Here is a 5,689-nt window from a genome sequence, read left to right as displayed (position 1 = left end):
GGTCTGTCTGGTGCCACCCATGATAAGACCGCCATTGAATGGTCTCATGAATTCATGGATTATCTTGATGGGTTACCAGATGATGTGGTTGTCCTTGGTGATCCAGCGTATCGCAATCTCCATCCACGAGTCACAACTACGTTCACCGGAAGGAATCTTACTCGCGAGCAGCAAGCATTCAATGGCCATTGCACCAGGCTGAGGCAGATTGTCGAAAGAAGCATTGGAGCCACAGAGCTGAAATGGCGAATGGACCAACACAAGGAAAATAGATATGCAGCAAAAGGAGGTCCCCTTTTTGCTGCTAAGTGCACCATTAGTATTTGTGCACTCCACAACCATTTTACAAATTTCCTGTGATGACTGATTGTGATGTGAAAAAACAAAAACTTTTTCTCAACAGAAACAATGCTTTTTGAAACCATGGACCTGAATACCTAAGCGCCATAATTAAACATGTTAGATGTGATCAACTTCGAATATTTGTACAAATTGACAGATGAAATAAATTAACAATAACGTGATCAACAATGATGTACAAATGGAGTACAAAAGTAACAATGTCAATGAGAAGATGATGAATTCAAGTCCTAGGGATTTGAAGCAATTAATGGGCTAATTTAATTTTTTTAAATCTCTTTATATACCACTCTAAAGAAATAATTTGGGGATATCGTTCATGTAAACTCAACTAATAAAAACGTTTGATATTACTATGATTCCGCTTAGTTCTATATTTTCATCCTTTATGAGTCTATGTAGTTTATGGCGATGGAGGCTGCTGATCATTACTAGTAGGCTTATCCTCGGCGGATTCCTCTCCAACTACGCGGGCGACTATATTCTCTGCAACATAGTATCCCTTGCGGAATAGTGAGAGCTCCTCTGCAATATCCGCCAGGATAGCGTTCTGCTGTTCCACAAGTTTAAGATACTTCGACTGGAACGTAGATGAGGTGTTGAGGAACTCCTGCTCAACTTTCTGCTGCTTCATTGTGCCTGGTGCCACCTGCCGTGCGCTGGCTTTACGTTTTGAGCTACATGTAGTTGAAGTTGAAGGCTTAGGAGAGTTAGCGCGTTGAACACTTGCATCATCACTGTGATCGGGACTATGTTTGAAATCAACCTGTTCATAATCAAAGTCTCCTGCTGCCCCCAAATTATCATTGTCATCGTCTTCAAACATAAGCCTGCCAAGGGCTGCAGGCCCATCAGACGTTTTGGACTTCAAACGAATGATATTTGATGGTGTAACAATGCAGTTTGGTTTTATTGCCCCTCCGGCAGGAAAATACAACTCATTGAATTCTTCATATAGCTTATAAAAGGATGTTGAGCCTTTCAGTTCTGGTTCACTGTCGGTTCCGATGCCAGAAATGGCATTCTTCCTCGTTACTGTACGAAAGTCAGTCCCAGTGTTCTTGAGGAAGTTTGAGATCGAGGAGCCTTCTGTTCCCAGGACACGACCAATTATGTCATAAAATTCGACCGTCTTCCCCTGTTTCTTCATTGCTAAATATATTCTGTGTTTTTCAATCAGCAGATTCAATGCACGCTCCCTTGATTCTTGGGTCCACGTGAACCTCTTCGGTTTCAATCCTGACATTCTGAAGTGAAATGGAAAACAGATATTTAGGCCCAAAACAAAAATACCTTTCAGGTGCCAAAATGCATAATAATTTATTGGTATCAATTGATAGGCCAACCCCCTCAACTTCAGGCCCTTAAGCCAATAACGAATTAGTCCCTCTCCTCATCCTTGACATCCACATGCAACACAAACATAAAAAAATATATAGGGCCTAGTAATTAATTGTAATTATTCCTGCGTGAACCTATTGTCTGCTTTATGGCAGGATCAGGCCTAGGCCTAACCAACCTTCCAGTACAAAGGGGACACCATATTTGGTCATTGCCCCACCCGGACAATAATCAGGCCAAACGTTTGAATTGCCATCGCGCCCCCCCCCCCCCCCCCCCACTTATCAAAAATAAAATATTGACCGAGTGTTGTGAAAATGAGAGGCAGAATCGACCACAGACAGAGATGCCTTCAAATGAGCAGTCTCGGCACTCGGCACTTGACAGCCTTAAAGTCACCAAAAATTGGCCCTCAAAGTCAAATGTCAGAAACCTCTCCCCCCCCAAGCCTCCATCCAGGATGTTCCTAAACATGGCCCTTTGAGTATCCTCGTCCCATCCTACTCCTGGACATGTACAGGGGCTTCTTGGCCTACGATCCCTGGCTAGACATGCCCCCACCGACCACCTGGTCCTCTATACTCATGAATGACATGATACTCCGGTCGTGATGACATTGCCAGCCTAGTGGGCTACTAGTTAGTAGTAATCATGCCATGAGTTTGAAATGTTGCCAGTACAAAGTGGCCCATTTTGTCAAATCACCCCATGTAATCAAGCCACAATCCAATCATATTATGGCTATAGGAATGTATGACAACAATAAATGAAAACTCACCTTAAAAATCTCCTTGAAATCGATAAAATTTGTATTTCTGACAAATGTTTTCAATGTTGACAATTTTTATTTGAAGCGTCTGCTACAATTCTTGTCAGGCAAGATCGGAAGCGGTTACAATAGGGAAACAACAGTAACAACGACAACAACATGCAAGTTTGGTTTTTCCAAGGTTTTATCTCTGTCCATCTTGGTGTTAGTTTTACCTGCAGAATAAAACCTCTTCTTAGTTTCAGCCCAGGTTTTAGGTGTTTAGATAAAACCAGGTGTTGGTGTTAAACTAAAACCTCGAATTGGTCTTATCCAGACATAGGTTTTTAGGGGTAGAAATTAAGAATAAAACTGACACTAACACCCAACACTAAAACCAAAACCAACTTTGAAATCACCCATTGTCGCCAATACACATCTCACACATTATCGCAATACCCATTCAGCCAAAGGGTTAATGCATTGGCATCGTTCAAACATCAGCGCGCTTCTGTACACATGCTCGAATTAGATACGACGGTTTTCATTGGCTCATAAGTTGTGTCACATGACCATTCACCCGGCTTGAAAATTTCATGAAATTTAGACCAAAATTAACGAAACAGTGGCGATTTCCATGTTTTTTATCGATTTTTCGACAAGTTACAGATTTCGGAATTCTTCAAGACTAGATAGCCGGGTAGGCATAATATCATATATCATAAATACCCTGGCTGTTTTGCATAACTCATTTCAGTTTCGTACAGAATCGTGCGTTTATTCTGAAATTTCTCAAACTTTGATCTGCTCAAATTCAAAATGGCCGACTTGCAGACGGAGATTGAGATGGGGTGCCAAGTTCATCGTACAACATCGAATTCCCTTGATCGTTATTTAGCAAAACGAGTTACTTCCAGTATTCATTTAAATCTTTACTTTTAAAATATATATATCTATTTTATGTTAGTTTGCTGTCTATTCATGCAGAAAATGCATTTGAAAAACAAGTGTCTAAAAATAGTTGAGTTTTGAAGTTCGATGGTCGGGTCTATTTTGGTGAAAGGGGTACAGCATGGGTAATAGTACAATAATAAGTCATGATCGTGCTTATGAACAAGCCATGAGTTAGCATATACCATAGTTTATGTTGAAAATATCTTTACAGATGTAATTGATGAATATAGCCTTAAGAATTCGCCAAATATAGAAAAGTTCTTGGTATATTATCCACCTGTTAGCAAAATGAACTCGCCCATTGACCCACATTCCAGTTTGTTGTGGTATTTTTGTACAGGGTGATGCCAAAACAGTGCCTTTTGTTGACTGGTAAACATTCCTTCAGTTACTAAAATGCCTTTTTCTTTAATTTCAGCTGGTTGCATGGTGTGTACTGCAGATAACTTCTCGACTTAATCCGGCTGATGTGATGCTTTAGTTGATTCGAGAGGCTACATGTATATAGGCCCAGTACGTCGACATCATTGATCCGGCAGTGAACAAGATAAGTGGTAAGTTAAGCGATGTTTCCCTTCATCTATGTATTCACAAACAGATGATTGAAATCATTATACTGTATTCCCGTAGGCTTTGTATGCATGTATTCTATTCTAATAAATTACTCTTTATTTCAGGTTCAGCCTCCAAGATGTGTCACCAGAAATGCAACCGACATTATAGACAGGCGTGATTACTACTCTGATTTTGGACTGATGGTAAGTTCCGAGGCTATTTTGATTGCAATTAAATATTATTTGAATCTACATTGAAATAAAAGTGGACATCTGTAGGATACTTCCTTTCTTTCTCTAGATTCAACACTGGTCAGTGTCAGAATTGAATTAGAATAGAAGCTGTGTCTGTTGGAGCCACCCCCAGTTACCCCCCCCCCCCCCCCCTCCCCCATTTAGCCACTGCCATTATGCTTACACTCGCCTTTACAATTCCAGGTATACTCGTCTTCAAAATGGACCTGACTAGGAATGATGATGGTGACTTCCCTCCTCAGAAAAAAGCTTGGTTGGATTCGAAAGTTGGTGCAGGCGGTCATTAGCGATATTTCGGTCGTAAACGCAAGAAGTCCAAGAAATCCACTGACAAATCAGGAAAACGTATATTCAATGTCGGCGACACGTGTTTGTTCAGATTGGACTCAAACGTTTATCTTGGAACCGTTCTTAGTCAAGTTGATGAACATCATTTCCAAATTGAGGACTATACAGGAACAGTGCGCACCTTCATTTGTCTGTCACTTTGATTAAAAGAAAGTTAAAGTTGAAACTTCTATAGCAAGGAATATGAAGATGTGAACTTTGTATTATTATTTTTTGAATGTATGAGTCTATTGAATGTAAATTAAATGCATATTGTGAATAATTAATAATAATAATATTGTGTACATTGAAATCATGACTTTTAATTTTTGTGTACTGGTACTGCCTTGATATGTTGTCCTCTGTGACTGTTGTCTCATCTCTCGGAATAACAAGACCCCAAGCTGGATGAGACACCTACATCCCCTGCATATAAAAGATAGGTTGTGACATAATGTCCTCTGTGACTGTTGTCTCATCTCTCTTAATAACAAGGCCTCAAGCGGGATGAGACAACTACATCCCTTGCCTATGATAATAAAGGTTGTAACATATAATGTCCTCTGTGACTGTTGTCTCATCTCTCGGAATAACAAGGCCTCAAGCTGGATGAGACAACTACATCCCTTGCCTATGATAATAAAGGTTGTGACATGTCCTTGGTGACTGTTGTCTCAACTTCACTCCCGGAATTACAAGACCCCAAGCTGGATGAGACACCCGTTGTCCTGCCTATGATATCATAGGTTGTGACCTGTCAATTTTTGCAACTAACTGTCTCATCTTGGTAGGCCTACAATAGGACACATTTGTCCTGCCTATATATACTATAGGTTAAGACCTGTTCTTTGCGACTATTTGTCTCATTTGTGTACAACAGGGCACCAATCTTTCATACCACAACATAAGTAATGGGCATGGCATTTTCAAATGACGACCATTCTTTACAACGAATAACGAAGTAGGCCCTTTTAAAATGCCTTTTATTTGTCTTTGCCTGAGTGCAAACCTAATCTAATCACAGCCATACAAAGCTATGTTATATGCAGAATATTAAAATGCTTTTTACAGAAGAATTGGTATCTGGGCTGAAACATAATAGAGGTGCAAACAATCATCAATATTTTTACAGAAAAACTCCATCAAAGTC

The 5,689-nt window shown here is 40.1% G+C and overlaps 1 long non-coding RNA gene across 2 annotated transcripts; it reads left to right on the top strand.

The window, feature by feature from the left end:
* Positions 1 to 3,057: 3,057 nt before the first annotated feature.
* On the top strand, positions 3,058 to 4,834 carry LOC135499936 (uncharacterized). Of its 2 annotated transcripts, XR_010449371.1 has the most exons (4): positions 3,058 to 3,149; positions 3,822 to 3,957; positions 4,081 to 4,161; positions 4,396 to 4,834. It is a non-coding gene; the product is annotated as an uncharacterized LOC135499936 (long non-coding RNA). The 2 variants fall into 2 exon arrangements; XR_010449370.1 differs by lacking the exon at positions 3,058 to 3,149 and having other exon boundaries at positions 3,650 to 3,957.
* The last annotated feature ends 855 nt before the right edge of the window (positions 4,835 to 5,689 follow it).

This window comes from Lineus longissimus, chromosome 15 (assembly GCF_910592395.1).
Source record: "Lineus longissimus chromosome 15, tnLinLong1.2, whole genome shotgun sequence".
NCBI classification, from domain to species: Eukaryota; Metazoa; Nemertea; class Pilidiophora; order Heteronemertea; family Lineidae; genus Lineus; species Lineus longissimus.
The sequence above is the reverse complement of the archived record's forward strand: the minus strand, read 5'-3'. Positions and strand labels throughout refer to the sequence as shown.